General features: G+C 39.6%; 1 protein-coding gene and 1 long non-coding RNA gene across 7 annotated transcripts in view; one reads left to right on the top strand and one right to left on the bottom strand.

Moving 5' to 3' along the window:
• Positions 1-26,766, bottom strand: part of LOC111949140 (uncharacterized) — a 239,268-nt gene that overhangs the window by 96,644 nt on the left and 115,858 nt on the right. The gene's annotated exons all lie outside the window — the stretch shown is intronic.
• On the top strand, positions 18,983-22,500 carry LOC144986914 (uncharacterized). Its single transcript, XR_013650788.1, has 2 exons — positions 18,983-20,254; positions 20,460-22,500. It is a non-coding gene; the product is annotated as an uncharacterized LOC144986914 (long non-coding RNA).

The raw sequence follows: 26,766 nt of genomic DNA, 5'->3' as shown, positions 1-26,766 counted from the left end.
CATTTTGGACATTTGCAGGCCTCACTCTAGAGCGAACTCCTCCTAGAGATTTGTGAATAATGACTCCAAACTTTGGTTTTGTAAACTAAACACATGTCCGATGTTAAATTGCGAAGCTTTTAAGTTTTTACGGTTGTTTGTGACCGTGGCGGCGCGTCGAAAATGGAGGTCATTTTGAAAACACGCCATGAAAAGAAAAATGGCCATTACTCAGCCATGCAAAATCCAATATGATCCAAAGTTGATATGCATGATTGTAGTCTGACTTTGAACACATCTGCAGTGGAAGAATCTGGAATAGGTGTAGCGCCACCTGCTGGTAAAAGGAAATGACATGTTTTACTTGGAGCATCACTGCTCCGAGTAGGATGAGCCGACACACCTCAAAATGATGTCCACCTGTTGAAAAGCCATTGAAGTTTACTCTGATAAAAAGCCATAACTTTCAATGCGGGGGTGTGGTCGTGACAGAGCGGCGAAGTTGGGCGTCTCGCCATGCACACAAAAGTTGCTCTCACGTGCACATTCCTTGTCCAATCTCACTGAAATTCAATAGAGGTGATGAGGCTTCCATTCTGAACCAATGGATATGACAATCTTGGACGAGCTCCATAGCGCCACCTAGATATTGACAAATACATTTTATGTCACATTCTGACCTATCTTTTCTCTGTGCTTTGTCCGACATTCATAAAATTACAACAGGAGATACTCATAAGGGTCTTCTCTCATCGTCTAAAGTTTCATGGGTGTAAACCTGACGGTGCCTGCGCAAGCCACCACCAAACAGGAAGTGGTTGATTGCGTTGCAGTCAGATAATTAAAAATTCATAAAAAATCAGCCGTTTGTATCACGAGGCTGAGATTTCAGAATGAGAGGCCTCTTACATATCTCCAACTTAGATACACAGCACTTGCATGGGTGAACAAAAAACGGCTCAATAGCGCCACCTACCATGTTTGTTTTTGAGAGCCCCGCCATGTTCTTTAACATACAAGCTTGATATTTACAGGACATGTTCATCAGATGGAAACCTACAAAAAAGTCTCTTGGGACCAAGCTGTCAGTCGCACAGGAAGTCTGCTATATTGATGTCAATATGTCAGTTTTGCTCTATTTTGGTCCTTTGCAGGCCTCGTTCTAGAACGAACTCCTCCTAGAGATTTTTGAACAATGACTCCAAACTTTGGTTTTGTAAACTAAACACATGTCCAATCTTAAATTGCGAAGCTTTTAAGTTTTTACGGTTGTTTGTGACCGTGGCGGCGCGTCAAAATTTGAAGTCGTTTCGAAATCACGCCATGAAAAGAAAAATGGCCATTACTCAGCCATAAATAATCTAATCTGATCCAAATTTGTTGTGCATGATTGTAGTCTGACTTTGAACACATCTGCAGTGGAAAAATCCGAAACAGGTGTAGCGCCACCTGTTGGCAACAGGAAATGACATGTTTTACTTGGAGCATCACTGCTCCAAGTAGGATGAGCAAACACACCTCAAAATGACGTCCACCTGTTGAAAAACCATTGAAGTTTACTCTGATGAAAAACAAATCTTTCAACGCGGGGGTGTGGTCGTGACAGAGCGGCGAAGTTGGGTATCTCGCCATGCACAAATGTTGCTCTCACGTTCACATTCCTTGTCCAATCTCACTGAAATTAAATAGATTTGATGAAACTTCCATTCTGAACCCATGGATATGACAATTTTGGACGAGCTATATATGTTCATAAATGATCATGAAGCATGATCATATAATCAAGCTTCATAGGAAATCAGCCGTTTGTCTCAGGAAGCTGAGATTTCAGAATTAGATGCGTCTTACAAAGCTCCACGTTTGAAAAGCAGCACTATACGTACGAGAAACATTTAACCACCTTAATCACCCTATTGTGCTGAAAGCAAATTTTTGGACATTTTGACTCAAGCAAATATTTTTATCATAACATCTGTTTAGTTTATCAGCACCAAAATAAAAAATATTTACATTTATAAAATGAACTGGTCAACTCTAGGATTTTATTTATTCAATCTTACATCCTCAAGCTTTTCATCAGTCTCCCCTGCTGCAGGAGTGGAGTTAGCCCCCCCCCGGCTGTGTGCTCACATGTAAATTAGCCAGGAGTGGCAGACAGAAAGTAGAACAGTTAGAAAGCCTAGTTCAACACTAAAATACAGCAATTTCCTTTGTTTTGTTTGTCTTTTATACATCCTTAGCACTAATCATTGCTTTTTTATTCATCCAAAATACAATTAACTTTATATTTTATCTTTTTTTTTTTTTTACAAACAAAATATATGAATGTGCTCCAAAACAAAACCCAGTCTCTGTACACTCCTACAGATGTAACATCAGACAGTAAATGTCTCTTTTATGCTTTTTTAATCAATGCTGCAACTTCTTTTCATTTCCTTTCAATACATCCAAAGAAATTAAACTACAACGACAACAAACACAACATATAGCAAATGTCTCTAAGAAGATTGTGTATATACATTATGTACCACCTTTAAACACCAAATAAATAACAAATCTTTCTAATACAATCACAAAAAATGGAACACAAAATCAAAAACCCAAATTAGAAATTGCAATTTTAAAAAGATACATTTTTCAGCAGCTTTTCAAAATCAATCACATATTTTACTCTTCTGTGGATGAAACAAAGAAGTCCAGAGCAATGTAGCCACTTCTCCAAAGTCTCTGTCACCTTCAGTTTTACACAAAGTCTGTGAAAATCCACCATACATTGGTCACATGTATTCAGAGACCTGCTAAAAGTCCACAATTGTAAAAGCTCTTATATAGACAACTGTTTGTTTGCTTGGAGCTCTAAATATAAAAAAATGCTTTTCTATCACCTAGACACAGATGGAGAACCATATCAACTGGATTAGTAACAGGGAAACATGTTTAGGTTTAAACTTACATCAATAGACAACATGAAGCTGTTCATCACATTTTTGACCTAAACATGTAAACACATCCTTGGCTCTGCGGTTAGGAAATGGTACTTGGGAATCTCTTCATACCAGGAGCCAGCCTGAACATTGGAACATCACCACAGTGCCCATCCAGACTGGGACAGCAACGGGGTCCACTTCACAGCCGTGAGGCTGCTGTGTTTAACTCCAGCTGTCCCAGCAAGGGAGACAACTGCAGCAACATCCACTGACCAAGCTGACAAGCCCTGGCAGAAAAGATCCCCACAAGAAAAACACTGGCTCAGGCAGGCTGGTCAATAAAAAAATATAGTTTTACCAATGTCTTGCAGCTCGCAGATCAAGTGGTTTAGTTTTCCAGTAATGTCAGTCAAGAATACAAGTTCAGATTCACCATATTCAGCAGATATCTCCACCAATAGCACCTTAAAAATCCTGTTCTGTTTTGCTTTGCAGCTGAGGTTTTTTATGATTTTCACAATAGGAGTCATTATATGTCCAGAGCCAATCACTTCTGCACATAAGGCCTACTGGTGAAAGAAGCAGCAGTAATGCAGACATTTTGGAAAGTATTGGTCAGCTTTACAGTGAGTGATGAAACCTGTTTGTCTGTCAATCATAGCAGGAGCCCCGTCTGCAGGTATGGCTACCAGCTTTTCTAATGGTACCTTTTTCTGCACAAAAACTCCTTCACCGTGTTATACATTTCAACTCCTCTTGTAGTTGTCTGTTAGGGCAGATGTGTCAGGAGTTCTTCTCTTGTGGAAACCAAAAGCTATGCTGTACTGTTGCCGTCCACAGACTCATCACACTGGACGTTAAACCACATGCACTTTGTAAGATCCCGGTCCAGCTAATTGGCCAAGTTATCAGACATAGCTGACACTCATCTAGACATTGTAGTGAAAATTGAATGAGTTCTATTGTTCTCATCCTTAGGGACAGTGATAGCAATTATCATCATTGCTTGTTTCTTAATCTGATAAAAACCTTCTTCTACTTGATGAGAAAATGAGCAGGTCTAAACGAGGCTTAGATTTAAGAATTTTTTTCATGCTATATGCAAAAGTCTTTGTCCTTTAAGGCAACAGATTATAGTCCCCCCCCCCCCCCCCCACAGGCTGCTGTCATATTAACATTAGCTTGGAACTCCAGAATGGACAAGAAAAAACGACGAGAATGGCTCGAGCAGGGCGTTGCTCACGGGGCGGTCGCTCGTGCCAGGCGGTGGCACGTGCTCGGGCCCGCTAAATGCTACTTGTAGCTTTAATTTGGTTCTGTTTCCTGTTTTATTTTGAAAGGTTTCCTGTCTTGTCATGTTTCTTGAGTTTTACTTCCTTTGGTCCCCATCTGCCCTAATCGTGTTCACCTGTGTCTTGTCTGCCCTGTCTGTATATAAGTCTTGTCTCAGCCTTCCTCCTGTGCTGGTCCATTAACTTCTGCTCATGTTGATCACGTCTTCTTGTCTGGCGTCCATGTCCCTTGCCATGCCACAGTAAGTTTTTGTTTTTAGTTTTGTCATCCTGCTCTGCAGCGCTTTTTGTTAGTTAAATAAACCCACTTGCCCTGAACCCGTTTGCCTCCCGTCTCTGCGCCTGGGTCCTACCTGCTCTCGAGCCTCCCCCCCACACGACATCTATACATCCAATGAAATTAAACTACAAATCAACAAACACAACTGATAACAAATGTCTCTAAAAAATGATGTGTATATTTGCAGAACCTTAAAAACACCAAACAAATAACAAATGCTTCCCAATTAAAGCACAAAAAATGGAACACAAAATGTAAAACCCAAGTTAGAAATTGCAATTTGAAAAAGATACTTTTTTCAGCAGCTTTTCAAAATCAATCACCAATTCTACTCTTCTGTGGATGAAACAAAGAACTCCAGAACAATGAAGCCATTTCTCTAAGTCTCTCTCACCTTCAGTTTTAAACAAGGTCTGTGAAAATCCACCATACATTGGTCACATGAACTCAGAGACCTGCTAAAAGTGCACAATTGTAAAAGCTCTTTTATATAGACAACTGTTTGTTTGCTTAGAGCTCTAAATATAAAAAAAAATGCTTTTCTATCACCTAGACACAGATGGAGAACCATATCAACTGGATTAATAACAGGGTGGCATGTTTAGGTTTAAACTTACATCAAAAGACAACATGAAGCTGTCCATCACATTTTTGACCTAAACATGTAAACACATCCTTGGCTCTGCGGTTAGGAAATGGTATTTGGGAATCTCTTTATACCAGGAGCCAGCCTGGCCATTGGAACATCGCCACAGTGCCCATCCAGACTGGGACAGCAACGGGGTCCACTTCAGAGCCGTGAGCTGCTGTGTTTAACTCCAGCTGTCCCAGCAAGGGAAACAACTGCAGCAACATCCACTGACCAAGCTGACAAGCCCTGGCAGAAAAGATCCCCACAAGAAAAACACTGGCTCAGGCAGGCTGGTCAAAAAAAAATAGTTTTGCCATTGTCTTGCAGCTCGCAGATCAAGTGGTTTAGTTTTCCAGTAATGTCAGTCAAGAATGCAAGTTCAGATTCACAATGTTCATATTCACCATATTCAACAGACATCTCCTCCAATAGCACCTTAAAAATCCTGTGCTGTTTTGCTTTGCAGCTGAGGTTGTTTACGATTTTCAGAATAAGAGTCATTATATGTCCAGAGCCAATCACTTCTGCACATAAGGCCTGCTGGTGAATGACGCAGCAGTAATGCAGACATTTTGGAAAGTCTGGGTCAGCTTTACAGTGAGTGATGAAACCTGTTTGTCTATTGATCATAGCAGGAGTCCCATCTGCAGTCACTGCTACCAGCTTTTCTAATTGTACCTTTTTCTGCACAAAAACTCCTTCACCGTGTTATACATTTCAACTCCTCTTGTAGTTGTCTGTTAGGGCAGATGTGTCAGGAGTTCTTCTCTTGTGGAAACCAAAAGCTATGCTGTACTGTTGCCGTCCACAGACTCATCACACTGGACGTTAACCACCTGCACTTTGCAAGATCCCGGTCCAGCTAATTGGCCAAGTTATCAGACATAGCTGACACTCATCTAGACATTGTAGTGGAAATTGAATGAGTTCTATTGTTCTCATCCTTAGGGACAGTGATAGCAATTATCATCATTGCTTGAATTTTTTTCATGCTATATGCAAAAGTCTTTGTCCCTTAAGGCAACAGATTACAGCCCCCCCCCCCCCCCCCCCCAGGCTGCTGTCGTATTAACATTAGCTTGGAGCTCCAGAATGGACAAGAAAAAACGACGAGAATGGCTCGAGCAGGGCGTTGCTCACGGGGCGGTCGCTCGTGCCATGCGGTCGCACGTGCTCGGGCCCGCTAAATGCTACTTGTAGCTTTAATTATTATTATTTTTCTTCCGCCGGAAGAATCGCATTTTTGAGGCCTTTAACATACCCCAAAACTCACCAAATTTGGCACACACATCAGGAGTCGCGAAAAATTTCATATTTTATGAGAAATTGGCATGGGCGCGCAAAAACGGCTCGACAGCGCCACCTACAATGACTTTTGTCCCGACGCCCCGCATACGCTTTAACGTACAAGCTTGATTTTTTCAGGGCATGTTCATCAGATGGAAACCTACAAAAAAGTCTGTAGGTACCAAGCTGTCAGTTGCACAGGAAGTCTGCTATATTGATGTCAATATGTCATTTTTGCTCTATTTTGGACATTTGCAGGCCTCCTTCTAGAACGAACTCCTCCTAGAGATTTGTGAATAATGACTCCAAACTTTGGTTTTGTAAAATAAACACATGTCCGATGTTAAATTGCGAAGCTTTTAAGTTTTTACGGTTGTTTGTGACCGTGGCGGCGCGTAGAAATTCGACGTTGTTTCGAAAACACGCCATGAAAAGAAAAATGGCCATTACTCAGCCATGCATAATCCAATCTGATCCAAAATTGATGTGCATGATTGTAGTCTGACTCTGAACACATCTGCAGTGAAAAAATCTGGAAAAAGTGTAGCGCCACCTGCTGGCAAGAGGAAATGACATGTTTTACTTGGAGCATCACTACTCCGAGTAGGATGAGCCGACACACCTGAAAATGACGTCCACCTGTTGAAAAGCCATTGAAGTTTACTCTGACAAAAAACCATAACTTTCAATGCGGGGGTGTGGTCGTGACAGAGCGGCAAAGTTGGGCATCTCGCTATGCACACAAAAGTTGCTCTCACGTGCACATTCCTTGTCCAATCTCACTGAAATTCAATGGATATGATGAAGCTTCTATTCTGAACCCATGGATATGACAATCTTGGACGAGCTCTATAGCGCCACCTAGTTATTGCATTGGGCACATTCTGCCCTGTATTTTCTCTTTGCTTTGTCCGATGTGCATGAAATTAAAACTGGAGATACTCAGAAGGGTCCTCTCTCATCATGTAAAGTTTCATGGGTGTACACCTGACGGTGCCTGCGTAACAGGAAGTGGTCGATTATGTGCACCCAAATAATAGAAATTTATTATAAATCAGCCGTTTGTCTCAGGAAGCTGAGATTTCAGAATTAGATGCCTTTAATAACCTCCAGCTTTGATATGTAACACTATAGGGTCTACGAGAAACTTCATCACTTGATTTTTTTAATGAAATTTTGGACTGAACAAAGATTTTTAGCATAAATTCTGTTTAGGTTATCAGCACCAAGAATTCAACTTTCATAGGCATTTATGTGCTACTGCTTCCTAAAAAAATTCAGAATTATTGAAGTTACAGGTGACATCTTAGAGAGCATTACATCCAAAAAGGTCCGAAAACGTCTTTTTAGGCAAAACTACAAACACCTATTTTTTTTCATAACTTAATCATCATATATCAACACCATTTATTTTTTTAAATGTAGGGATCTGTGTTTGCTGCCTTCCATATTTTTTTCAGAAGTCCAGGTGAAACAGATGATTTTAAAAAAATCCTGATTCATCCCAAAACCTGTGCTTTTTCCGTCTGGACTCCAAACAAGTGTGTTTTAAAATTACTTATGCTTCAAATATCCACACCAAGTTTCACACGCATATAGCTGAACATGTCTAAATGCTTCTTGAATATTCTTTACAGATATAAAATGAACTGGTCAACTGTAGGATGTCATTTCCTCTTACATGCTTAAGTCTTTTCCTCATGCTGCAGCCTGCTCCTCAATCATCCCTGTTGCTGGAGTCAAATTTCACCCCCCCCCCCCCCCACACACACACACACCAGCTGCCAGTTCATATGCTAACTAACCCAGAAGTGAGGTGACAAGAGTTTAGACACAAGAGGGAGGGCAGACTGCTTTTTCATTTGTTTTGTATGTCTTTCATAGATTTTTATGAATAATCATTGCTTTTCTAGTCATGTAAAATGCAATTAACCTAATATTTTATCTTTTTTTTTTACAAACAAAACATATGAATGTGCTCCAAAACAAAACCCAACTCTCAGTACAGTTCTACAGATGTAACATAAGACTTAGACAGTAAATGTCTCTTTTATCCTTTTTTAATCAATGCTGCAACTTCTTTTCCTTAATATAAATCCAATGAAATTAAACTACAAAACCAAAAAACACAACGTATAGCAAATTTCTCTAAATAAATTATGTGTATATACAATATGTAGCACTTTTAAACAAAATAATAACAAATCCTTCCAATACAAGCACAGAAAAATGGAACACAAAATTTAAAACCCACATTTGAAATGGCAATTTTAAAAAGATAATTTTTTCAGCCTGCTAAAAGTGCACAATTGTAAAAGCTCTTTTATATAGACAACTGTTTGGTTGCTTAGAGCTCTAAATATAAAAACAATGCCTTTATGGACGTGGCACGGATGGCACGGATGTTCAGCAGGGTAAACCCCAGGAAAGCGGCGGGACCTGATGGAGTTCCCGGAAAGGTTCTGCGGGCCTGCGCCGATCAACTCTCCCAGGTCTTCACAAAAATCTTCAACCTGTCGCTAGCTCAGGCTTTCATCCCTGCTTGCCTGAAGTCATCCACTATCATCCCGATACCCAAAAAGTCCTCATCCACAGCCTTCCTCACGGACTTCCGCCCAGTTGCACTCACTGCTGTCATCACAAAGTGTCTGGAGCGGCTGCTCCTGGGACACATCAAAGACTCCCTCCCTCCAATCTTCGTCCCCCACCAGTTTGCTTACAAAGCAAACAGATCAACGGATGATGCCATTTCCATCACCCTCCACACTGCGCTGAGCCACCTGGAACACAGAGACACCTACGCCAGGATGCTCTTTGTGGACTATAGCTCAGCCTTTAACACAATCATTCCTGACATTCTGGTCAACAAACTGTCTGAACTAGGACTCCACCCACTCACCTGCTCGTGGATCAAGGACTTCCTGACAAACAGACCACAGACAGTCAAACTTGACCCCCACCTCTCCTCCACCCGGACGCTGAGCACAGGCTCCACACAGGGATGTGTGCTGAGTCCTCTGCTGTATACACTGTACACAGCAGACTGCAGACCAGCCCACACCAGCAACACCGTGGTGAAGTTTGCAGACGACACTACTGTGGTGGGGCTGATCTCTGGGGACGACGAGACGGCCTACAGAGACGAAGTCCTGAAACTCTCAAGGTGGTGTCAGGCTAATAACCTCATCCTGAACACCACCAAGACCAAGGAGATCATCCTGGACTTCAGAAAAAACAGAACAGATCCACCCCCACTCTACATCGATGGAAACTGTGTGGAGAGGGTCCACAGCTTCACCCTCCTGGGCACCACCATCTCTGCTGACCTCACATGGTCTAACAACACCATGACTGTCATCAGGAAGGCCCAGCAACGCCTGCACTTCCTGAGAAAACTTAGGAGGAACGACGTCAGCCAGGAGCTGCTGGTAACGTTCTACCGCTCAACCATTGAGACTATTCTGTCCTATGGCATCACAGTGTGGTTTTCCCACTGCACTGAAGCAGAACGGCAGAGTCTCCAGAGAGTGGTAAAGACAGCGCAGAGGATCATCGGCTGCCCCCTCCCCTCACTGAAGGACATTTACCAGTCTCGCTGCCTCAGCAGAGTGACTAGCATCACCACTAACTCCACCCATTCTGCTTTCCCTCTGTTTGAACTGCTGCCCTCTGGAAGGAGGTACAGGTCCATCAGAACCAGGACAAACAGACTAAGAAACAGCTTTTTTCCACAGGCAATTATCATACGGAATGCACATACGTCCACCAACCACACCTCACTCTAATTTTACTACAATGCGTGCAATATCCTGACTGTCTAACCGGGTCACTGTGCAATAACTTGATATTTATTAAGCTGTGCTCACAGCAACTCATGTAATTCCATTCTATTTTATTCACAAATATTTAATATTTAACAGTTTCTGTCCATATTGTTCATTTTTTGTTAAGAGTTGTAAATACAGTATTTCTTTTTCTATTCTATTTTTATTTTTATTTTATGTAACTCCTTCACTCCAAGGCTGCTGCAATTTCATTGTATCCCCATGTACAATGACAATAAACGATTCTGATTCTGATTATATCACTTAGACACAGATGGAGAACCATATCAACTGGATTGGTAACAGCAACAACCACCGACCAAGCCGGCAAGCCCTGGCAGAAAAGATCCCCACAAGAAACACTGCAGGCTGTTCCATAAAAAATATAGTTTTACCATTGCCTTGCAGATCACAGTTGAAGTGGTTTAGTTTTCCTAAAAAAATTCAGAATGATTGAAGTTACAGGTGAACTTTTAGACAACATTTGATCCAAAAAGGTCCGAAAACGTCTTTTTAGGCAAAACTGCAAACACCTATTTTTTTGCATAACTTATCTTTCAAATATCAGCACAAAAAAATTAAAAACGGTAGGGATCTGTGTTTGCTGCCTTCCATATTTTTTTCAGACTTAAAAGTGTAACAGATGATTTATAAAAAATCCTTTTTCATCCAAAAACCTGTGTTAAATCTGTCTAGACTTAGTATTAAAAACTCTCCAAGATGAATGTGCCTGACTCCACCTGCAGGTGGATCACAGACTTCCTGACGGACAGACAGCAGTATGTGAGGCTGGGGAAGCTCGTCTCAGATACTCGGACCACAAGCACCGGATCCCCCCAGGGCTGTGTCCTTTCACCCCTGTTACTCTCCCTGTACACAAACAGCTGCACAGCTGGTCACCTGTCTGTCAAACTCCTGAAGTTTGCTGACGACACCACACTCATCGGCCTCATCTCTGACGGAGATGAGTCGGCCTACAGGAGTGAAATAGCCAGGCTGGTGTCATAGTGCAGCGCTAACAACCTGGAGCTTAATGCTCTGAAGACAGTGGAGATGACAGTGGACTTCAGGAAGGCCCCAGCCCCCCTCCCCCCTGTCATCCTCTGTGACTCCCCGGTGACCTCTGTGGAGTCCTTCTGCTTCCTGGGAACCATCATCAGCCAGGACCTCAAGTGGGAGCAGAACATCAGCTCCATCACTAAGAAGGTCCAGCAGAGGATGTACTTCCTGAGGCAGCTGAAGAAGTTTCACCTCCCTGAAAAGATGTTGGTAGACTTTTACACCGCCATCATCGAATCCACCCTCACGTCCTCCATCACAGTCTGGTTCGCTGCGGCCACGGCCAGAGACAAGGCCAAGCTGCAACGCGTCATCCACTCAGCAGAGAAGGTGATCGGCTGCCACCTCCCGTCTCTCCAGGAGCTGCACATCTCCAGGACCTGGAGGCGGGCAGCCAGGATTGTAGCCAACCCCTCTCATCCAGGACATAATCTCTTTCGGCCCCTCCCTCCTGGCAAGAGGCTCCGGTCCATCAGGACCAGGACCTCGCGCCACAAGAACAGCTTCTTCCCCACTGCAGTCAGCCTGCTGAACAGTACCCCAACTCCCCCAGGTGACCCCCCCTCCCCCACCCCCCCCCGCCCACCAAAGGACTGTCGGTGCCACTTACAGGCCCCACCATCCCAGCCCATCTGTGCTCCCACTTTAATTCACCTTACTCTACTGTATATAGTGTGTTGTTGTTGTTAACTTAATTTTTAACTTATTCTTAATTGCACTATACACCAAGTCAAATTCCTCGTTTTGTAAAGTGCGCTCTACTGAACCTGGCAATAAAACTTTTTCTGATTTCTGATTCTATTAATCATTGTTTTTTATTCATTCAAAATGCAATTAAATCAATATTTTATCTTTTTTCTTTTCCTTTTTCTTTTTTTTTATCTCTTATATCCTTTTTTATAATCAATGTTTGAACTTCTTTTCCTTTCTATTGTCATGGTTTCAGTTTGTTGTCTTTTTTTTTGCTTTAGTTCTTGTTCTGTCTTGTTTGGTTCTGTTTCCTGTTTTATTTTGAAAGGTTTCCTGTCTTGTCATGTTTCTTGAGTTTTACTTCCTTTGGTCCCCATCTGCCCTAATCGTGTTCACCTGTGTCTTGTCTGCCCTGTCTGTATATAAGTCTTGTCTCTGCCTTCCTCCTGTGCTGGTCCATTAACTTCTGCTCATGTTGATCACGTCTTCTTGTCTGGCGTCCATGTCCCTTGCCATGCCACAGTAAGTTTTTGTTTTTAGTTTTGTCATCCTGCTCTGCAGCACTTTTTGTTAGTTAAATAAACCCACTTGCCCTGAACCCGTTTGCCTCCCGTCTCTGCGCCTGGGTCCTACCTGCTCTCGAGCCTCCCCCCCACACGACATCTATACATCCAATGAAATTAAACTACAAATCAACAAACACAACTGATAACAAATGTCTCTAAAAAATGATGTGTATATTTGCAGAACCTTAAAAACACCAAACAAATAACAAATGCTTCCCAATTAAAGCACAAAAAATGGAACACAAAATGTAAAACCCAAGTTAGAAATTGCAATTTGAAAAAGATACTTTTTTCAGCAGCTTTTCAAAATCAATCACCAATTCTACTCTTCTGTGGATGAAACAAAGAACTCCAGAACAATGAAGCCATTTCTCTAAGTCTCTCTCACCTTCAGTTTTAAACAAGGTCTGTGAAAATCCACCATACATTGGTCACATGAACTCAGAGACCTGCTAAAAGTGCACAATTGTAAAAGCTCTTTTATATAGACAACTGTTTGTTTGCTTAGAGCTCTAAATATAAAAAAAATGCTTTTCTATCACCTAGACACAGATGGAGAACCATATCAACTGGATTAATAACAGGGTGGCATGTTTAGACAACATGAAGCTGTCCATCACATTTTTGACCTAAACATGTAAACACATCCTTGGCTCTGCGGTTAGGAAATGGTATTTGGGAATCTCTTTATACCAGGAGCCAGCCTGGCCATTGGAACATCGCCACAGTGCCCATCCAGACTGGGACAGCAACGGGGTCCACTTCAGAGCCGTGAGCTGCTGTGTTTAACTCCAGCTGTCCCAGCAAGGGAGACAACTGCAGCAACATCCACTGACCAAGCTGACAAGCCCTGGCAGAAAAGATCCCCACAAGAAAAACACTGGCTAAGGCAGGCTGGTCAAAAAAAAAATAGTTTTGCCATTGTCTTGCAGCTCGCAGATCAAGTGGTTTAGTTTTCCAGTAATGTCAGTCAAGAATGCAAGTTCAGATTCACAATGTTCATATTCACCATATTCAACAGACATCTCCTCCAATAGCACCTTAAAAATCCTGTGCTGTTTTGCTTTGCAGCTGAGGTTGTTTACGATTTTCAGAATAAGAGTCATTATATGTCCAGAGCCAATCACTTCTGCACATAAGGCCTGCTGGTGAATGACGCAGCAGTAATGCAGACATTTTGGAAAGTCTGGGTCAGCTTTACAGTGAGTGATGAAACCTGTTTGTCTATTGATCATAGCAGGAGTCCCATCTGCAGTCACTGCTACCAGCTTTTCTAATTAGGGCCCGAGCACGGAGTGCAAGGACCCTATTGTATCTGTTAGGTTTATTATTATTATTATTATTTTTCTTCTGCCGGAAGAATCGCATTTTTGAGGCCTTTAACATACCCCAAAACTCACCAAATTTGGCACACACATCAGGGGTCGCGAAAAATTTCGTATTTTATGAGAAATTGGCATGGGTGCGCAAAAATGGCTCGACAGCGCCACCTACACTGACTTTTGTCCCGACGCCCCGCATACGCTTTAACGTACAAGCTTGATTTTTTCAGGGCATGTTCATCAGATGGAAACCTACAAAAAAGTCTGTAGGTACCAAGCTGTCAGTCGCACAGGAAGTCTGCTATATTGATGTCAATATGTCATTTTTGCTCTATTTTGGACATTTGCAGGCCTCCTTCTAGAACGAACTCCTCCTAGAGATTTGTGAATAATGACTCCAAACTTTGGTTTTGTAAACTAGACACATGTACGATGTTAAATTGCAAAGCTTTTAAGTTTTTACAGAAGTTTGTGACCGTGGAGGCGCGTAGAAATTCGACGTTGTTTCGAAAACACGCCATGAAAAGAAAAATGGCCATTACTCAGCCATGCATAATCCAATCTGATCAAAAATTGATATGCATGATTGTAGTCTGACTCTGAACACATCTGCAGTGAAAGAATCTGGAAAAAGTGTAGCGCCACCTGCTGGCAAGAGGAAATGACATGTTTGACTTGGAGCATCACTGCTCCGAGTAGGATGAGCCGACACACCTGAAAATGACGTCCACCTGTTGAAAAGCCATTGAAGTTTACTCTGACAAAAAACCATAACTTTCAATGCGGGGGTGTGGTCGTGACAGAGCGGCAAAGTTGGGCGTCTCGCCATGCACACAAAAGTTGCTCTCACGTGCACATTCCTTGTCCAATCTCACTGAAATTCAATGGATATGATGAGGCTTCCATTCTGAACCCATGGATATGACAATTCTGGACGAGCTCCATAGCGCCACCTAGTTATTGAAAAAAACAGTTTTTGTCGCATTCTTCCCTATCTTTTCTCTGCGCTTCGTCCGACGTGCATGAAATTAAAACTGGAGATACTCAGAAAGGTCCTCTCTCATCATCTAAAATTTCATGGGTGTACATCTGACGGTGCCTTCATAAGGCCCCCCCAAACAGGAAGTGGTCAATTGCACTTACTCATAAAACAAAGCTTCATAGCAAATCAGCCGTTTGTCTCAGGAAGCTGAGATTTCAGAGTTAGATGCCTCTTACAAATCTCCAACATTGATAGATAGCACTATAGGGTCTACGAGAAACTTCATACCGGTGTTTTTCCTATGCAATTTTGGACTGAACAAAGATTTTTAGCATAAATTCTGTTTAGGTTATCAGCACCAAAGACTACACTTTAATAGGCATTTATGTGCTACTGCTTCTTGAAAAAATTCAGAATGATTGAAGTTACAGGTGAACTTTTAGACAGCATCTCATCCAAAAAGGTCCGAAAACGTCTTTTTAGGCAAAACTACAAACACCTATCATTTTTCATAGCTTAATCATCATATATCAACACCATTTATTTTTTTAAATGTAGGGATCTGTGTTTGCTGCCTTCCATATTTTTTTCAGACGTCCAGGTGAAACAGATGATTTATAAAAAATCCGGATTCATCCCAAAACCTGTGCTTTTTCCGTAAGGACTCCAAACAAGTGTGTTTTAAAATTACTTATGCTTCAACTTTCCACACCAAGTTTCACACGCATATAGCTAAACATGTCTAAATGCTTCTTGAATATTCTTTACAGATATAAAATGAACTGGTCAACTGTAGGACCTAATTTCCTCTTACATGATTCAGCATTTTCCTCATGCTGCAGTCTGCTCTGTTGCTGGAGTCAAATTTCACTCCCCCCCCCCCCCCCCGCCACACACACACACACACACCAGCTGCAGGTGACAAGAGTTTAGCCACAAGAGGGAGGCCAGAAACTGCTTTTTCATTTGTTTTGTATGTCTTTTATAGATTTTTATGAATAATCATTGCTTTTCTAGTCTTTTATCCTTTTTTAATCAATGCTGCAACTTCTTTTCTTTTCTATACATCCAAAGAAATTAAACTACAACGACAAAAACCAGAACATATAGCAAATGTCTCTAAGATGATTGTGTATATACAATATGTACCACCTTTAAACACCAAAGAAATAACAAATCTTTCTAATAAAATCACAAAAAATGGAACACAAAATGTAAAACCCAAATTAGAAATGGCAATTTGAAAAAGATAATTTTTTCACCCTGCTAAAAGTGCACAATTGTAAAAGCTCTTTTATATAGACAACTGTTTGGTTGCTTAGAGCTCTAAATATAAAAACAATGCCTTTATGGACGTGGCACGGATGGCACGGATGTTCAGCAGGGTAAACCCCAGGAAAGCGGTTGGACCTGATGGAGTTCCCGGAAAGGTTCTGCGGGCCTGCGCCGATCAACTCTCCCAGGTCTTCACAAAAATCTTCAACCCGTCGCTAGCTCAGGCTTTCATCCCTGCTTGCCTGAAGCAATGACGTCACAACCCCTGATTGGGAAAAGTTTCTTGTGAGAATTATCTAACAGAATCACCCACAAAACATTTTTTTAACACAGACATAACACAAAGAAGACAACACACCACCACTTTGGGATTGGAATGTAATTTTATTAGATTTTAACCCTTTGGAATCAAACTAAAAACGGAGCTGTCTGATTGGTCCATGGGAGAACTCATGCCAATGGGGCAGAAACCCAACAGCCAGAATGTTCCCTAACGGACTAATGATCAATACAATAATTACTATAAAATGTTCTACACATACATACGGAACTAAACGAAGTAGAACATCTATTATTTCATGAAAACATTAACATGTAATCAACCTACTTCATCAAATACGAACGATAAAAGGCATGCTGGGAAACCATGAGTGAAGCAGCTGGTCAAGACATTGATCTCAGGGTGTATTCATCTCAGCCGTCCCTCTGCTCGACCCCTGCTGGACGACTGGAGAATCACACCCCACAGAGTATTTTGCTGAAGCCTGCCGAATTTGAGCAAATCAGTTCTTTTTAGAACTTCCTCATTTCCTCTACACTTCGATCTTCGACGCCCCTGACCAGCAAGGAAGACTACCGGACCCCCAGTGAGAAGAACTCGACCCGGTTAGACGCGCCGCACCAGGACGCCTTCAGTTTGACTGTAGGTTTGTCACCACCATTTTGAATTTCCCCGCGACTTGTAAACGAACCGTTACTTTAAATCGACCATCGAACCTTTTTTACATGGCCACAATGACTACTCACCTTCTGATAATCAATTTTATTGAATAAAAAACCGTAAAAGTTGTTTAAAATCGATAAGACGAACGTAAATAATTTGACCTTTTACTTCGTTGAACCGGGAGTGATCGCTTCCATTATGATGCGAACGTAAGTTTTAAAGACTTTTTAAAGCAAACCAACCGACGAATTTTCTTTTTAAACGGACACAAACGTACAAAATGACATGTAGAATCGATTCTGATCGACAAACAACAAGTTTCTATCCGTTTCAGAGATCGTTTTTTTGTAGTCTATCCAACCGCGGTCAAGTGAGCCGACATCTGTGGAAGTGCGGTCACGCCAGCCGTCACTGACTCTTTGCATGCGCGTTTACATCATAGTTTACGGTACACACGTCCAGCGAGCTGGAAAGACGGCATAAGCGCTGATATCACCCATATCAGTTACCCATTATAGAAATGACATGTACTGTACTCTGAAATAAATGAGAGTTATTGCATGCCCTGTATGGTTATTTAATGTAAAAATGTTTTCATTTGGATTGCATGTCTGTTCATTCCATAATAAACCACCAGAAATAACGTGTTTTGTCTGAAATATAATCAATCAGACACATTCTAAAAGTATGATTTAACACTGACAAGAGTGTTTTGTGGGTTGTTGAGCATGACATGGAATGGTTCACATGTTCTATTATGACTATGTAAGAGGAAGCCTGAATTGGTCTAATATGTCAATATCTTTACTTTTCTACAGTCAATTTTCATCAAACTTGCTGTGATGATCATGAACATCATTACCAACAATAATCCAGTGAAAGTTTTGCGTCACCTTTGAAAAAAGTGGTATTTTGGATGGTTCACATGTTTTACTTTAACCACAAAGGCTGGATGCTTAGGAGAACTATAACTTTAATTTCTCTGATATTCTCCAGTCATTTTTCTTCAAAATTGCTGGGATGATCATGAACATCATTATTAACCATAATCCACTGAAAGTTTTGTGTCACCTTTGAAAGAAGTGGTATTTTGAATGGTTCAAATGTTCAACTATGACTATGTATGAGGGAGGATGAATTAGACTATAATGTCAATATCTCTAATACTCTCCAGTCAATTTTCATCAAACTTGCTGTGATGATCATGAACATCATTACCAACAATAATCCAGTGAAAGTTTTGCGTCACCTTTTGATAAAGTGCCCTTTTGAATGGTTCACAAGTTTTATTTTAACTATACAAGCAGGATGCTTAGGTGTACTATAATGTCAAAATCTCTAATTTTCTCCAGTCAATTTTCTTCAAACTTGCTGTGATGTTAGTAAACATTATTACCAACAATAATCCAGTGAAAGTTTAGCGTCACCTTACAAAAAAGTAGCATTTTGTAAGGTTTACATATTACACACTGTCTGTGAATGAGGAGACCCGAATTGTTCTATAACTTTAATATCTCTAATTTTCTCCAGTCATTTTTCTTCAAACTTGCTGTGATGTTAGTAAACATTATTAACAACAATAATCCAGTGAAAGTTTTGTGTCACCTTTTGATAAAGTGCCCTTTTGAATGGTTCACAAGTTTTATTTTAACTATACAAGCAGGATGCTTAGGTGTACTATAATGTCAAAATCTCTGATTTTCTCCAGTCATTTTTCTTCAAACTTGCTGTGATGTTAGTGAACATCATTACCAACCATAATCCAGTGGAAGTTTTGCGTCACCTTTTGATAAAAAGCCCTTTTGTATGGTTCACATATTACACTTTAACTACATTTGACGGAGCCTGTATTAGACTATAATGTCAATATCTTTCATTTTCTCCAGTCACTTTCCTTCAAACTTGCTGTAATGATCATGAACATTATTACCAATAATAATCCAGTGAAAGTTTAGCGTCACCTTAAATGTAGCAACTTTAGAAAGAGTTGACAGGACCAGATGTGATTTTACTTGGAGTTTCTTCATTTCTGCTTGATTCCATTCCATGTCATGCTCAACAACCCACAAAACACTCTTGTCAGTGTTAAATCTCACTTTTAGAATGTGTCTGATTGATTATATTTCAGACAAAACACGTTATTTCTGGTGGTTTATTATGGAATGAACAGACATGCAATCCAAATGAAAACATTTTTACATTAAATAACCATACAGGGCATGCAATAACTCTCATTTATTTCAGAGTACAGTACATGTCATTTCTATAATGGGTAACTGATATGGGTGATATCAGCGCTTATGCCGTCTTTCCAGCTCGCTGGACGTGTGTACCGTAAACTATGATGTAAACGCGCATGCAAAGAGTCAGTGACGGCTGGCGTGACCGCACTTCCACAGATGTCGGCTCACTTGACCGCGGTTCTATCCACCATCTTTGTAGTTCTCGTTGAATTATTCGAACATTGTTTTTACGGTTTTTAAACCACATTAACAAGCGAAACTCCTTTCTAATTGATTAAATACATGTCAGTTCACATATAATACCTTTTAAATGCCTGCTGACCCGTGAGTATTTCCACTGAAGATCAGTTCCAACCTATTTTGTACTTTTTAGGTTTTAGGTTCAATTTTCAGTGTTTAATAATCTCATATAGGACACATGTTAAATTTATTTGTGTATAAATGTTTTCAAATAGTCAATTATTAGTGTATGGCAGCCACTATGAATATATTTGCAGGAACACACACAGATCTTAAAATGGCTGCTTGGCCTGCTGATTGATTTTAAAGTTCTTAGTAGTTTATAAATATTTTTATGGTCTTGGGCCTTCATATTTATCTGATATGATTTTAAAGTATGAGCCCCTGTGGACCCTGAGGTCCTCTGATACAGGCCTTTTGGTTATCCCACACACGGCAAGGCCTCATTCAGTTGTAATGGACCTCCTCTATGGATTAGCCTCCCAAAGAGCATTTAGCATTTTATGTCTATTAAAGTTTATGTACTTATTTTTTTTTAATAAATGTTAATTTTTGTTATTTCTTTTACATTTTATTTGTAACTCCAGAGTTTTCCTCTGAGGGATCTTCCACACCAGTGACTGAGCCTTTGTCTCGACAACATAGAGAGAGGAGCTGTTTGCTGGTTTTTCCAGAGCACCTTTTTTTTGTAAGCCATTAAAGAGTTTGGTAAAGGTAAGTTAAATTTGCAGTGTTTAATAATCTATTATAGGACACATGTTACATTTATTTGTGTAGAACTATTTTCCAATAGTCTGAATATATTGTTTTATGTTTTTGATTATGGGTCTGTGTGGTATAAATGTATTGCTTTATGTATACATAATAGAAATGAGAATCTTATTTTAATGGTGGTTTCATTTTTATATCTTTTTTTTAGATGCCACGAAAGAAGGGATTTAATATGCGTCGCACCAAAGTGTGCAAGGTTCAGGAAGAAGGTAAAACTTCTGGTTGTGTGTGTCAGGAGCAAATACAGAAGCCTTTGATTTCTGGAATGAAAGTAAGATTAACAAATTCAAGTGATAGTACAACATCACTTACATGTTGTGTTGTGGCTGCAATCAACCATGTTGTTGCCCCAGTGTGTACATGGAGGGACGCTGATGTTGATAATATTAGAAATGAAGGTGTGCAGTTGGTTTGTTCATTTAATGGAAGTGATGGATGTATAAACAATTCCAAAAAGTTATTCAAGGTTTCTGAAAAGCTCAGTGTGTTTGGAAGAATTTGGGATGTTGCTATCAATGAGCCTGTGTATTCTAGTGATTCAAAGAGTGAAGATTTTTCACTGTTGTATGAAATGATGCAGGAGCGACTGATGGAGGAAGATCTGTGTTTGTTGGATTTGCAGGGTTTCGTTTGTGCTGTCATTCATCACAAAGAGTATTTTGTTGTGGTTGATTGTGGTGCACGAGATTCATCTGGAATGTTTTCTAATATTGGAACATCTGTGGCTGTTTTCAACAGTTGCTTTAATGACTTGATGTTGCACATTTGGAACTTGAAAAAGTCTTTGAATGCAGAATGGTTTGGCATTAGTTCAATGTTTGTGAAAGAAGCTTCTTGGGATGGGTGTAATAATACATTTGGTTTGGGAGCAGAGGATGCACGTGTGAATCAGTCAGTTTTGGGCAAAAGACAGACTGGTTTTATAAAAGAACATGTTCAGGAGTTAAATGACAAAATTGTGGTTGGCGAACAATGTAAAGTGTTAATGGAATGCAAAAATTCATTGAAAATTGGAAAAAAGGGCAATAATTTTAAAAAAAAATCATCTTCAGTGATTTTAAATGAAAACAATTGTAACAGATTTGACACAGAACGTTGTGTAAGGGGATCTTTTCATCAAGGAGATCGGCAGCTTCAAAACAGAGGTGTGCAGTGCATGGCAATAGCCCTGGTGAGTTTGGCTAAACACACGGATCGTAGTGTTTTTGAGTGGGAGGCAACAGACTTGGACCATGTTGTGTTTCTTGGTGATCAGCTGTACTCCTCGGTGTGTGAAAACAAAATCATCCCTGGAAATTTGAAGTTTTTGTCAGTACCTGATTTGCCCATGGATTCTGAAATTGATGGTAAATTATTTAAGTTTGAATATGGTGAATATGTTTCTGGGATTGTTAATGTGAGTAATGGTAAATTTGTTGACAGTGGTGAAGTGATAACTCTTAAAAAGGGACTGGAGCACATGCTTGTCAAGTATAAAACATGTTTTTTGACCATAGGCAGTAGTACTTGTGCTGTTATTTCAGAAAACGGCCATTATGCTGTGGTGGATTCACATGCACGCAGTGGTACTGGAATGGCAGATGTAAATGGAAGAAGTATTATCATGTACCTTCCTAGTCTTAATGATTTATACAATTATATTTGTTGCTTGAGTATTTCACTTGCAGGGAAAGAAATGGCTTTTGAAATTGCATCCGTTGCTGCGACTGACAATGATCATAGTGAGAAAAATAAACAAAGTGTGCTTGAGAAGGATTGTAAAACTGGATTAAATACTGAGTCACAGTTTGGTTTTGGGTGCAGTTTAGATGTTCAAACTAGTTCCTTACCGTTGCCTGAAAGTAACAGAAAGCGTAAGCTTTTAACTGGGCAATGTGAATCAAAGAAGACAAAATGGTATGATGCTAATGAAGCTAGTTTGGATGTTGAGTTTATTGGTGAAGTTTCATCAAAGAAACTTGAGTTTTATCCTGTTGATTTTGATGTTACACAAGCATTGTGTAAACAACTGAATGTGCATTGTGAAAACACTGCATGTGCTAACCCTCTAGAGGTTGGCATGTTGGGAATTCCATGTCAAACTGATCATATAGTAGCTGATGGCAATTGCTTTTTTAGGGCTGTGTCCAAAGTTATTAGTGGTACTGAGAAAAATCACATAAAGTTAAGACGTTCAGTTGTTACACATTTACAAAAAAATGTTGGAAATTATAGTTCTCTTTTGAGATCTGAAAATATGTCTGTGGATGAATATCTCAATGTTTCTAAAATGAGATTTTCTGGTAGTTGGGCTACAGAGGTTGAAATTCAAGCTACAGCTGACTACTTGGGTGTGAGTGTGTATACGTATCACAATGAACGTTGGTTGAAATATGCCTGTCAACGTAAAGCTATCTCTAAACAAGGCATATATCTGCAAAATATAAATGAGTGTCATTATGAAGTTGTAACTTGCGTTCAAATTTTTCAGCAGCAGCGTTGTTTTGGGTTTTGTAAATCTATGGAAAATAATATTTTGGGTCATATGAGGCAATGTAAAAGGAACTCAGAAATGCTTTCAGAAGGAGATTGCAAGAGTGTTAAACATAGCAGGTCTGAAGTTGGTGATTGTAACGATGTTTTGTGTAGTGCATTGGTTAACAATGATCACCAAAACAGTGAAATTGTGCAAAGTAATAATTTAGTTGAAAGTGTTTTCAGTTTTCATCCATTGTCATTCGAGTCTGCAGTTTTGTTGTCAAAACATCTGGATTTGGATTTTGTGAAGCAGAATGAAGACATTCCAACTAATAATGTTACGCTTGGTTCTATTTGTAAGACAGAGGTCCTATTAAATGATGGCAATAGTTTTTTCCGAGCTATTTCTCGAGTCATTAGTGGTTCTGAAAAGTGTCATAGAAGAGTTCGACTGGCTGTTGTTAAGTTTATGCTAAAAAATAGTGACATTCATATGAAGTTGCTTTGTCAAGGATATGCCACAGTGTCTGAGTACATTCTGAAGTCACGTATGAAATATGTTGGCAGTTTTGTATCTGAGATTGATATTCAAGCTACTTCAAATTTTTTGGGAGTAGAAATTTTTGTACACAATGGTAGCATATGGAGAAAGTATAATCCTGTGAACAAAATACTTGGAAATCAAGCAATTTATTTGCGGGAATGTGATAAATATTTTGAGGTTGTTGTTTGTGTTCATTGTAGTGGTAAAGCTGGATGTGCCAATTGGTGTAAAAGCAATAGTATTTGTTCTGAGAAACCACTGCTTAGACGCCGTTCTTTTCAACCATATGTTACTTGTGATTCAGTTGCTGAATCTTCTTTTTCAAAGTATCTAAAAAAAAGGAAATCGTTTTACCAGAAAGTGCAGTATCAAATAATTGAACTGCATAAACAGAAGAAAAAAGATATAAGTAAAAGGAAATATGCATCTGATTCTTTGCATAGATCCAGAGCATTGGAATTGAGTAAAATAAATTATAAGGAAAATGCTATCTATAGAATGTGTGTTAAACAACGTAGTTCTGCAAAATATAGAACTGATGTATTACACAGGGATCGTGTTAAAAATTTGAGTAAAAACAAGTATAAATGTGATTTGTTACACAAACATAATGTTAAGGAAAGGAGTAAAAGAAAATATCAGAGTAATGATACTCATAGAGAAAATGTTAAAGCATTGAGTTCTAGAAAATATCAGAGTAATGATACTCATAGAGAAAATGTTAAAGCATTGAGTTCTAGAAAATATCAGAGTAATGATACTCATAGAGAAAATGTTAAAGCACTGAGTTCTAGAAAATATCATCAAGATCCTCACTTTAGGAAAAGTGTGGTGGATGGGATCAAATATAAGCGACAATTGAATAAAAAACAGTTGGAAGAGTTTGATGTTGTTATGAAACAATTTTTGGATAAAGTTAAAGATGGACCTGGGTTTGTTTGTTGTGTATGTCATAGGTTGTTATTTGAACATCAAGTCTTACATTGTAAAAAAGAGTCGTACAGTAATGCAGGACTTGGACTTATCGCTGATCAATGTATCACGTCTGATTATTTGCATATCTGTAAAGGAAACTGCTCAAAAAATTGTGAATGGATGAAAACATCAAGAAGTAAATTGTGGATTTGTTACACGTGCCATGCTAAAATCAAAAAAGGTAAAGTACCAGCTGAGAGTGTTAAAAATAACTTAGAACTTGAACCTATACCAGCAGAATTGGCATGTTTAAATCAATTAGAACAACATTTAATAGCATTACATATTCCATTTATGAAACTGTTGGCATTGCCCAAAGGTGGGCAGAATGGCGTGCATGGACCTATTACTTGTGTTCCTGCAAATACTGAACAAACAACTTATTTGTTACCACGCATGTCTATTGAGGGTTCTCTTGTGCCTGTGAAATTAAAACGGAAGCTTACTTATAAAGGACATTATGACATATGTTGATTCGGAACGTGTTAAGCAGGCTTTACAGTTTTTACAAAGCCATAATTCTTATTATAACAACGTGAAATTTAATAATGATTGGATTAATGGTTTTTGTAAAGAAACATCTGATGTGGTAGAAAAAGATGTTGAATGCACTGCAAATGTTGACGATTCAAATGTTTTAGGAGATGAACTTCTGCATGATAGACAGCAGCATTGCATGTTCCAGGACACTTGTCTAATGCCAGTAGACATTGGTCAAGAGGCTTTGGATCAATATTTTGATCACATTTTGAATGTAGCTCCCGCTGAAGGCAATAGTCCGGTGAAGTTGTTGTCCGATATTACAAATGAGGCTAAATGTTTTCCTGTGTTGTTTCCTAAGGGTGGACCAACATTTCATGATGGAAGACAACATCCTTTAACTCTATCACGATATTTTAACAACAGGATTCTTAATGCTGATTGTCGTTTTGCACAAAATGTGGAATATATTTTTTTTGCCCAATATATGACAGAATTAGAAAAGGTCGTTTCAAATGTTTCGATTGCAGTAAGAAAAGGTAAGTATGATTTTAAAAATAAACGAGTAGTTACTGGAGAGTTGTTGAATAGTGATGATTCTATTAAAAGGATGTTGGAATTTGATGATGGGTACAGATTTTTAAAACCAATCAGAGGTACGCCAGCATTTTGGCAGGCGGCCCAGAAAGACCTCATGGCTTGTGTGAGGCAGCTTGGAATCCCCACATGGTTCTGTTCATTTTCTTCAGCTGATATGCGGTGGAAGAATTTACTTTCCTGCATTCTGAAGCACGAAGGTAGAACTGAAACTGTGGAGCAGTTGGAATGGGCAGACAGATGTGAGCTTTTGCGTCGTAATCCTGTCACTGCTGCTCGGATGTTTGATTTTCGTTGGCATTGTTTTCTGAAAGAGGTTCTTATGTCGCCTGCATGTCCTATAGGAAAAATTAAGGATTTTTTTTATAGGGTGGAGTTTCAGCAACGAGGCTCACCACATCTTCATTGCCTGTTTTGGATAGAGGATGCACCTGTAATTGACAGAAATACAGATGCTGAAGTGATTGCATTTATTGATCGTTATGTGACTTGTGAGTTACCATCAAATATTGACTTACTGGAAATTGTTACATCTGTGCAAAAACACTCTGAAACACATGCGAAAACATGTAAAAAAAAAGGAACTGTGTGTCGTTTTAATTTTCCTAGACCACCTTCTGCACGTACGTTCATATCACGTAGCACAAGTGCTGAAGAGACACAGTCTTGTCAATGTGTGTTATCAGAGAAAGAGTCTTGCAACTGTAAAGAAAATGCACAGACACAGCAATTGAAGAAAAAAGAGGCTTCTGCATTGATTGCACACATTAAAGCTGCTCTCTCAGCTGATGGGCCAACTTATGACAATGTTGAAGATTTGTTTGGATCTGTTGGGTTAAACCAAAGCACATTTGAAACTGCATATAACTGTTGTGCTCGGAAAACCCATGTTGTGCTGAAACGTCAGATCAATGAAGTTTGGATTAATCAATATAGCAAGCCACTGTTAAAATGCTGGAATGCTAATATGGATATACAGTTTGTTGTCGACGCATATGCATGTGTTGTGTACATCATTTCTTACATCTCTAAATCAGAGAAGGAAATGGGTTTATTATTGCAGTGTGCACAAAAGGAAGCAAGCAGGGATGGAAATGCTTCTGCCAAAGAGAGTCTAAAAACATTAGGCAGTACATATTTGCACAACAGAGATGTATCTGCTCAAGAAAGTGTTTATAGACTGACAAATGCACATTTGAAAGAGTGCTCTCGGAAAGTTGTGTTTCTTCCTGTTGGTGAAAATACTGTTAAAATGAGTTTACCGTTAAAAGTACTAAAAGAAAAAGCATCAAAGCATTCTGTTAGTACAGATGATATGTGGATGACAAGCATTGTGGATAGATATAAGAACAGACCTAAGAGTGATGATTTTCCTTCAATGTGTTTAGCAGTATTTGCTTCC

This window comes from Oryzias latipes, chromosome 17 (assembly GCF_053564925.1).
Source record: "Oryzias latipes strain Hd-rR chromosome 17, Olatipes_Hd-rR_3.1".
Lineage (NCBI taxonomy): Eukaryota > Metazoa > Chordata > Actinopteri > Beloniformes > Adrianichthyidae > Oryzias > Oryzias latipes.
The sequence above is the reverse complement of the archived record's forward strand: the minus strand, read 5'-3'. Positions and strand labels throughout refer to the sequence as shown.